This window comes from Thermobia domestica, chromosome 6, assembly GCF_964235325.1.
Source record: "Thermobia domestica chromosome 6, izTheDome1.hap1.1, whole genome shotgun sequence".
NCBI classification, from domain to species: domain Eukaryota; kingdom Metazoa; phylum Arthropoda; class Insecta; order Zygentoma; family Lepismatidae; genus Thermobia; species Thermobia domestica.
In genome coordinates this window covers 8432048-8443342 of record NC_137459.1, presented here as the reverse complement: position 1 = coordinate 8443342, position 11295 = coordinate 8432048, and the positions used below count along the sequence as shown (strand labels likewise).

Genomic DNA, 11295 nt, shown 5'->3' with positions numbered 1-11295 from the left:
TAAAACAGGATACGCCAGATGAACTTCGTTTTCAAACAAATATCTTTCCTGATGATATTTATCATTACGTTTATGTTCCATCGAAATAGAAGAAGAAGATGTGTTTATAATGTTTGTTTTAAACTGTGTTTCTTCATTCTGACAATATGTCTCCAAGAGTAAAACACGGAGATCTTCTTCGTACGCTGAGCAAAGCAAATCCTAAATTACGTAAAGCTATATTGGCCAATGCAGACTCTTCAGTGATTCGAAGTATTTGTGAATGTTGTTATAATGTATTAAAAGGGAATGTACCTCTTACAAAGACACAGAAAGCAAGATTAAAGCGATACAAGAGGACGCTTCGATATCTTGTGAAGAAAGGAAACTCCATCCAAAAGAAGAAGAAGCATTTATTAGTACAGCAGCAGGGTGGATTCCTACCGGCATTATTAGCTCCTATTTTAACTGGTGCATTATCAAGTTTACTATTCCGTTAGTACAATGGAACATGCAAAGAAGATGATTTTAGTTCCACCTGAAGTTCTGAATCGTATACAAACACCAACATCATCATCATCATCAGCCCTGGAGAAACGTGAATCTAATTTGGATCAAGAAATGCAAGAGATTTTACAGTTATCATCGCTTAGTGATGAAGAAAAGTGGAATCAGTATAATAATATTCTTCAAAAATATTTACATTTAATACGAAAACAAGAAGAACCTGTAACACTTTCAATTACGTCAACTAAATCAGAGAAGCCTGAAGTAGAAGAAGAAATATTATTATCTATACCCAAAATGTTTCGTAAAAGAGCTGAATTACTACTACATAGAATGAAACATGATGATAATATCACGTGGGATAATAAAGGAACTGTTTACATCAGAGGTGATAAACTAGAAGGATCTCACATTGTAGATTTAATTTCTGATGTGTCGCGACCCCGGAAACACACAAATCCACCGGGATGGGAGAAATTTTGTAATTATTTATCTTCTAATAACACACCTCAAGAACTTATTGGAAATCCAAAACGTTTGTCATATATTTTACGACGAACTAAAGCATCACCAACAGCATCATCGTCAAGGGAAAAAATACCTCTGAAATCGTTTGCAGAAGACGACGAAGAAGAAGCAGAAGAAGAAGAAGAAAAGGAAAAAGTAATATCTCCTATAAGGAAAAGGAAACGTGCCTGTAAACGTCCAGTATGGTCAAGGTGGAAACCGTAAACAAACAGTTAAGCAAGATTTACTACAACCCTTCACATCCTGCCTCGTTTTCAACTGTTAAAAAATTGTGGATAGCTACAAAAAAGAAAATTCCTATACACTGTATAAGAAGATGGTTACTGCAACAAACAACATATACGTTACACAAACCTGTACGTCGTCGTTTTAAAAGAGATTTCTATGTAGTGAATAACATTGATGATGAGTGGGAAAGTGATATTAATGATCTTCAATCTCTTCATAAATTTAATGATGGATATCGTTATATTCTGACAGTGATAGATGTGTTCAGTCGATATGCATGGGCTGTGCCATTAAAATCTAAAAGTACAAATGATGTCTTAAAAGCATTGCAAATTGTGTTCAAAGACAGAAAACCAATTACATTTCGAACAGATAAAGGAAGTGAGTTTACTAATAAAACAATACAGAAGTACTTAGTGGACAGCAAAATAAAACATATTACAACTAAAAATCCTGATATAAAAGCTAGTATTGTAGAACGTTTTAACAGAACTTTAAAAGAAAAAATGTGGAAGTATTTTACAAAGTATCAAACGTATAATTATTTAAATGTATTACCTCTTCTTGTGAAATCATACAATGAAGGTTATCATTCAAGCATAAAGATGTCACCTGCAAATGTTTCTCAAAATAACCTATTACAAGTATGGCATAATCAATATGATAATAAAATAAAGAAGAAGAAGACGAAGAAGAATCCAAATTTCTCAAAACATCTTAAGATTGGTGATACAGTACGAATTAGTAAAACTAAACGTACATTTGATAAAGGATATATGCAAAATTGGACTTGGGAAATATTTAAAGTGAAGAAGATAATACCAAGAGATCCACCTGTTTATGAAATTGAAGATTTAAACAAGGAGCCACTGGATGGATTATTTTACAGAGAGGAATTACAACCTGTGACGTTATCAAAGACATTTTACATAGATAAAATCATACGTACAAGAAGAAAAGGCAGCAGAAAAGAATATCTTGTTCATTGGAAAGGATATCCTTCTTCTTTCGATTCCTGGATACCTGCATCATCCGTAAAGAAGATCGAGAAGTACAATGGAACCTGATGGAGATTTTTACGTCACGCTTCCCAGTAATAGTTCTATGGAATATTTTCCTGACAACACCTTAACATCATATACTACGAAACTTCATCAAAGAATGGAATTCCATGAAAAGTGGGAAGTGGCTATTGTTGAAATTCATTATCCTCATTCAATATTAAATATTAATGACGAAAATAATAAAATTTTTTACAAACCTGCAAAAAGTGATGAATGGAAATTTATAACTATTCCTGTACGTTATTACACTGACATATCAGAATTGATAAAGATAATAAATACGTACAACAGATTCACAAATTTACATATTTCTTATACTCGTGAGAGTAATACCTGTTTTATACGACGTCTTCATAAAGACATAGATGTAGACGTTGCATTATCACCAAGTGTTAGTGCGATGTTGGGGTTTGATCCAAGCGTTGATTTAAAGGATATGCAACAAGGCCAAAGCATTCCAAATTTACGTTTAGGCCTTCCATCTACAATGTATGTGTATTGTGATATAATTCAATCTGTATTTGTTGGAGATACAGTAGCACCATTATTACGTATCATAAATATGAATCCTGTGAATCATACATTTGGAAGTAGTGTTATAGAAATTTTTAATCCTCCACATTATGTGCCTATAGAGAAGATGCATTTTGAACACATCAAAATAGATATAAGAGATAGTACAGGCTCTCCACTGGCATTCACTTTCGGAACTGTATGCGTTAAACTACATTTTCGACCAGTGCGTCAACATCGACAAATATGAATAATCCATATTTACAATATTATCAAAAACAAGCTCTTTCTGGAACTGGAAACGTTTATGTTGGTTCCCCTTATCAAGTTGGACATGGTATTGGAAGTTTCCTTGGAGGATTATTTCGTTCTGTCATGCCACTAGTAAAACAAGGAGCTAAAACAGTAGGAAAGGAATTATTAAAATCTGGAGCAAACGTTATTACTGATGTCATCATCGACAATCAACCTATTAACGAATCCTTTCATCAACGAATGGGTGAAGCGAGATCCGTCTTGCAAGACAAAGCAAAAAATAAACTGAAATCTATGCTAGGATCTGGATATCAACGAAGGAAAAGAAGAATTACACATCATTCCATCTTTAACCCTTCACCATTACACATCATCAAGCGCAAGAAGAAGAAGGAGAAGGGCAAGAGGAAACGTACACAGAAAACAAAGAAATATCAGTCTTATAAGAAGAGGAAGTTATCACACGATATCTTTGATTAAATCATCACCATTATGGCTTTCTTACATCATCAATCCTGCGAGTGTGTAAAAAGTGAACTAGATATTTTTTCTACAAAACCAACGCAAACCAGTATATTGGATAATCATGTTGTTACATACAAACCAATCAGTTCACTAGCTGATAATGCTCCTATAGAGTTTGTCATCCCAGGAACAAGTGATGAATACATAGATCTACCACATACTCTTCTTTACATCGAAGCTCAAATCGTTAAGCCTGATGGATCAGCATTTGGTGAAAGTGATAAAGCTGTGGCTCCTATTAATGACTTTTTAAATTCTATGTTCAGTGAAGTGGAAGTGTATTTAAATAACAAACTGATTTCATTTCCATCTCATAATCATCCATATCGATCATACATTGAAAAACTGTTAAATTATGATGATTCTGCTAAAAATACTCATCTTCAATGTGCATTCTGGTTTCAAGATACTGCTGGACATATGGATGCAACATCTAGTGGTAATAAAGGATTTCAACAACGTTATGAATTAACAAAAAAAAGTGCAAAATTCGACATGCTTGGACATCTTCATTGTGATATTTTTAATCAAGATAAATTTTTAATCCAAGGAGTAGAATTACGTCTCAAGTTAATTCCTGCAAAGCCAAACTTTTGTCTCATCGCTAGTGATGCGTCTGTTGAGGCTAAAGTGAACATTTTAGACGCTGCTTTACATATTAAAAAGATTAATGTTAGTCCTACAATAAAACTAGCACATAACAAGCTTCTACAATCAACAACAGCCAAATATCCTCTCACAAGAGTGCAAATGAAGTCGTTCGTCATTCCAAAGGATCTTCAATCAAAAACAATAGATAATTTATTTATGGGAGTATTACCAACTCGAGTGATTGTGGCGTTTACACAAAATGATGCCTATACAGGAACAATAACTTCAAATCCATTTCATTTCAAACATTTTGACATCAATTTCTTCTCTCTATACATTGATGGAAAACCTGTACCTTCAAAACCATTACAACCAATTTTCGAAAACAACCTCTATGTTTCCTCATATCATACCTTATTCTGTGGATCAGGCATTCACTTTTCTAATCATGGCAACAATATTCCTCGCCTTGACTTTCCTCAAGGATACACTATCTTTGTTTTCGACATTACTCAAGATGGAGAAGCCAGCGCTGTGCAGCATTGGAATCTTATACGTCATGGGTGTGTTCGTCTGGAAGTTCATTTTACGAAGCCTCTACCAGCACCTATCTCCTGCATTGTGTATGGAGAATTCCAATCTCTCTTAGAAGTGGATCATCAGAGGAACATCATCATGGATTTTTAAAGGTACGTTATTTAAATATCATATCATATATGTACATGTCTGCATTTTTATACATGATGTCCTCTACACTAGATTTATTGAATGCTTTGCAAACAAATTCTTTATTTCACAATCATTTCGTTGGCGTATATGCAGCCAATGAATTACCAGCACATGTTCCACTACCTGCAGCTATCATCATAAATACAGATCCCTCGAACAAACTTGGCACACACTGGATTTCCGTATATATTCATACTGATGGCCGTGCCCACTACTTCGATACATTTGGATTTCCTCCATATGTAATGCATCATATTCAATTTCTACGTAGAAATTCCACTTCTTATACATTTAATAATAAACAAATTCAAAGTGTGAAATCATCCTTATGTGGGCATTATTCATATCTTTTCCTATGCTTCAAAGCTAAAGGAAAGTCCTTAAATGAATTTCATTACACTTTCTCATCAACTCCAGAAAAAAATGATCGTCGTTTGCTGTATTTACTTCTACAGGTAATCATGTCTTCATTCTTCTTCTTCGTTTGTTTTGATTACTTTCTTTTCATATTATTGCAGGTAGCCATTTCTTCTTCTTCTTTATTATAATGTGTTTGTATGTATTATTATTTGTTCATGATTATAGATAAAATAAATTTTAAGTTTGTTTTTCAATTTTTTTTTCATTTCAGAGAGTAAAAGATCGTCATCGTGTGTATGGACATCATCTTCAATGTTCAGATTGACTTGTATCTACGTTTCATCATCATCATCAACAGCAGTAGTATCATCAGTGAACAGTATATGGCAGTTGTAAAGTTATCATCACATGGACAGTGGAAACAAAATCTAACGTTCTTTTAAAATGTACTATACTTACCGTCGTTTTAATTGTGTAAATAGTTTCATCAGCAATAAACACTTTGTATTATTTTTTCTCTTTGAAAACAAATGTTTTATTTCTTATTTTCTCCGTTTCCTAATAAATAAATATGTTTTATGATCAGTTATGTAATTAAATACACATATCATAAAACATATTTTTAAGTCATTGAATTAAAGAATTTCATAGTGATTTAAAAAAAAGATTCTAAAACTGATTTTTAATTCAATGATGTAATCATATAACTACATAATAATAATAATAATGAATTCAAATACTTAATCAGTTATTCTTTCGTAAATTAAATCAAGTATGTGAATTCAATATTATTATTATTATTATGATAGGACTTTTGTTTTTAAAATTTTAATATTAATTATTTTAATTCCTTTTTTTAAAATTAAAAAAAAGTCCTATCATACTTAAGACAAAGTTGTATAATAATAATAATTTCAAATACTAATTTTTATTTTAACATTCATTTCAAGAATTTGAATTCATTATGATTATTATTATTATTATTATACGTATCACTTATAATATACGATGAAAAAAAATATGTTAGGATTTTTTCTTATAAAAAAACTTTAAAATCCTAACATATTGAGGTGTATGAAACGAACACAAAACACACACACACACAAATAAAACATTTCACTTTCCACTATATATATATTTTTATTACATTTAATATTACGTTGTTTCGTATACATGAAAAAAACAAATCAATTTCTCCTTCTTTATGAAGAGTCGTTCACTTCATTGATACCCTCCGAAGGTTGAGTTTCGGTTTCCCCCCACCATGGTTGTGTCGATACACTATCAAATAAATCAGCCATAATTGAGTCTATAAGTTTTTGTTTGCAAAATACTTTCATTTCCAATTTTAATCGTTCACCATCAATGTTCACATCACTGTTCTTATCAAGAGAGACACTTGGAAAACTAATGTTCATACCATTAATAATACTCTGTTCATCTACACAGGTATGGATTCCGGCAAGTCCTCTGCATGTAAGACACTGTAATTGTACATGATTACGAATAGTATCTGTACACAAGTCAAAATATTCACGTAGCACAACACTACAAACTTTACTGTTTTTCACAGCATGTTCAATACACGGTAATATTTCCAAGAAATAAAGCCAATCACTTGAAGATAAGTACACAGTGTTTCGAGGAGCATGAAGTGTTCCTTTCTTCTCTAACATCACTAATTTTTCACCCATTAGTTTTCGTACCACCAGTTCGTTTTTTCGACCAAGAGATTTTATAAATGTAATTTCCACTTGAGAATTTAAATAGTCCGTAACAAATGGGGTTAAATGTACAAGTTTCTCCCACTCTGCCAAATTTAACTCCACTCCAAACACAAGTCCTTTGCCAACACGAATCACTGGTTCAAATGTATCACTATCCAGTCCAATGCAAATTAATTTGGTTTTCATTGAATTAAGTCCATATTCAACATTTAACAAGTACTCTTTCTTGGTATCCATAGTTGACGCACAAGTACTCAAAGACATGTTACTCCAGTCGCTGGTCAGTACAGAATAACGACACTATGCATACAGATGTCTGCGCATGCATGAAGAGGAGGGGGGCGAAGAGGAAAATTCATGTTTCATCTTGTTTGTACATGACACCATACACTTACGATGTGTAAACCAGTTCAGTAAATTCAAGATCGTGCATGTTACGTCCAGATACATTAATCTTCATTCCTTTATATATTAAACAGACATTTCCACTTTGTAAATACGTTAATAATGCACCATTATCTGCTTCCAATTTTTCAGTACAACGTCCAGGTAAAATCACTTTTTCACCTCCTTCAAATGTCACACAGGCCTTCCTACCATATACCGTTGTAATTATCTCACAGTTTACAATACGAAATGGTACTCCAATCTCCAAATCTCGCATTTTTGTAAAGGGTACCATCGATGGCTTATTAAGTTTATCTAATAAACTCATTGACGATGACATCTTTAAAATTTTTGACGTTTCTTCCTTTGCAACAGCTGCTAACAGAATGATCTACACAAGCACATACGTTCCGCTTACGCTCTTCGCAGGAGGGTGGGGGGTTTGGGGATTCAAATTATTAACCAATAAACGACAAGAACACGAAAAAGGCATGTTTTATCTTGTTTTTTACATCTGGTAGGCGTCCAAGAGTATACTTCCTTATTCTAGCATAGCAACACACTGGTTTACAACGATTTAAGCCCCGTGGGAACGTTCCCACGGCCAAAATTTTCCCACGCTTATGAAGGCCCTCTATTCTACTACGCACTACACGCCAAACAGTTGTTTGAGGCATTTGAAGCTCTTTGCTAACTCTCCTTGTTAACTTTTGTGGACTGCGTTGAAAACTGGTTCGAACCCTTTCGACATCTGCCTCAGAAGTGGACGGCCTACCGGGCGATTTTTCTTTACAAATGCATCCCGTTCTGTTGAATTTGTCATACTACTTACGTATGGAGTTTTTTGATGGTGGATCTTTATGAAATTTTGTGCGGAACTCGGGTTGAACACTAACAATAGACCGACAAACGTGAAACTGTAAAACGCAAAATGCTCTCTCTGCACCACAGACAGCAATCTTGGAACTAATCACTCTGCCACCTAGCGGATAAATTTTAAACTACTACGCTCGTTCCAAACAAAACTTGAGGATAATATTGAAAGTATTTCCATAGAGATTTCATTGTTGATAGAGTATTATCACTTATAGAACGTTTCCTTATCGTTCACATCATTTTGAACCACGCTGTATAAATATGGATGAAGAACACAAAATATAATGTTCTTATACTTTCCATTAAATCTTTAACAAAAGTTTGTCTCAAAACTTATATAAACAGCTATGAACTAATTGTATTACTTAGCAATTGCACGAAACTTTTAGAAAAATGTATTTTTTGAAAAGCGATTAGTTGGCTTTCTTCAAACTAAATAATTTCTGCTCAATTAAATCAATGTAGTTTTCATATAAATAATACACTGCTAGCCATTAAAAATAAAAAGTGAGGAGCTAAAAATATAACTTACAATATGTGGGTGAATTGATTATACTCAGCGCTACGTGAGACGGAGCCTCGGAAGAATGAGAACGTACAGAGCCATCATAGACGTCAATAACTATTGTGACACAGCGAAGCGGAGCATAGAGCAAAAGGGTGTTGAATGTCATCCTTGGGTATCGCAGTTTGGACATATCACCGAAGTTTGTCTATTGTACTCGAGAAACCCTCGGTGCTCCATCTTGACTAGACCTTGTTTAATAAACTCTCCGGAGAGATCAGTTAGATGCGCGGGACAAGTAAGTAATGGAATCATCCAGGAATTGTCGACCGTTTGTTGCTATACGAGTCCGTATATTGTCCGTTGAAAAGAGTCCATTTAGGAAGTGTAGGAGTAGGCTTGTGTGTAACGGTGTCTGGTCAACCTCTCATAATGCATATTAGATGCGACCAGAAATGAAATCCACTATTACCTAACTACTGGTGACAGTTGTGCTAGTTGCTGTGCAACATTACTAATTTATTGCGCAAGGGTTCGCGATGTGGCGTACGACTTGCAATAATCATGCGCTCAAGATGTATCTAGATCGGTGATGTAATGAGGCCGTTACGATCCTTGACGTTGGTATATTCCTCCTTCCTCGAGCTACCAAATTCATATTTGCATTCTGTTCAAAGCGGGCACAAATGTAGCAAAAGAATATGGGCCTTATGCAGAATAGTTCTGACGCGCCACACTAAAGAGTCCGACTAACATATGTTTCCTGCAGTAGTCAGGCCTTTAGTACGACGCTAATCAGACGTCAAAACGACTCTGCGTAAGGCCTTACATGTCATAATTATTCTGTAATTCAAGTCGGAGTGCTAGGTGTGATTACCGCATACGCGAACGAAGCATATTTCAAGTATCAGAGCACACTAAGATCGATCAAACATACTTCGATTCTCTTTTCCCGGTTACTGGTATAAAATACGTGTGCTGCGCATATGATATGTATGGGAGCTGCACGTCTTCTCATGATTTATGCCAAAGGTGGGCAAATCTTTAATTGTAACATGTCGAGGTCATGTTTTAGTCAGTTTCTCTTCTTCTGGTACTAGCCAAACACGATTCTTTTTACTATCCATACAAATTGACTGGATTCCACATTTAGATCTACAGTCACTAGGGCTGTATCCAAAGGGTAATGAACGGACCTCACAGTTTTGCTCTTAATAAACAGACATCATTCAAACTTTGTATAGTGATGGAGCAAGATTTACTCCGTGCAAGTATTGCAATATTTGTTTCCCTTTCACTACAGGAAAATAATAGATATGAATCAAAACAATGTGATATCATAGACTTTCTGATGGAGACTTGTAGCTTAGTTCCACAGGAGCTGAAACCCACAGGAGACTGGAAAAGATGTGCGGAGAGGAAACAATTGACAGGAGCACTGAGCAAAGGTGGATGGAGAAGTTTGTAGCACGAGAAACCAGTATCGAAGACAAACCAGGTAGTAAAAGATCATGAACCCACCCTTCAAACATTGATATGTCACCTAATGTAATTAAAGGCTTGGAGGCCCCCCTCCCTGCAGACAGCGTGGAGCGGGACCCCTTCTCTACGTCCTACTTCACGATTTGGAGCCCCCTGATGACTTGGCCCCCCCTCGCAATGCGGGGTCCTTATTTACGGCCCTGCTGGAAGATCAAAAATAGTCCCCATCAGCATCGACAACCTTTTGCCAACGTTTTTGAAGGACATTAATACTATCGCGATAAAACTTGGCGGGCCGTGAAGCGAAGAAGGTATTAAGTGCATTTTACACCTCTACTAGGGATTTGAACTGGAACTGGCGTCCTCTAAGGTGATTGTCCAAGGAATCTAACAGGTGATAATCGGACGGTGCAATGTTCGGGGAGTATGATAGATGCAATAGTCTTTCCCATCCAAAGTGTAGAATGGTGTCCCGGGTCATCCTAGGCACGTGGGACTTTGCGTTGTCCTGTAACAGAAGGACTCCTTTGCGATTCAGAAGTGCTGGCTCCAGAGTTTTGAGTTTTTTCTTGAACACGGCTCAACTGCTGACAGTACACAGTTGCATTGATGCTCTGACTAGCAGGTAGCAGTATTTTTTTTCTCAAAATACTGTCCAGAAAATTTGGACTTGAACTTAGTAAAATCAAGAAATTTCATTAAAACGCGTTAAACTCATCCGATATTGCAAAATGTTAATATCATCATAGACTTTGACAAGCCTGGTACGCGTGCGAACTCAGCACGAAATATTGTGATGTACAGACCTTTAGTTCCCGGTTCTCGAGTGATACAATTTAGAAATAATAGTTATCAAAGGTAAACAGTCTAAAATTTATATTTTAGAGAATATAAAAATATAATTATTTACTAATAGTAATTAATGATGGGTTATCGACAATATATTTTATAATATAGAAAAAAAAATACCAAAAAGGTTCCTGTATAAACTGATCATGATAGTATCAAATAAATTGATTTTCGCTTTGTAATAAATTGA

General features: G+C 35.0%; 1 long non-coding RNA gene across 1 annotated transcript in view; it reads left to right on the top strand.

Moving 5' to 3' along the window:
* The window catches only part of LOC145687836 (uncharacterized), a 236410-nt gene that overhangs the window by 183308 nt on the left and 41807 nt on the right, over window positions 1-11295 (top strand). The gene's annotated exons all lie outside the window — the stretch shown is intronic.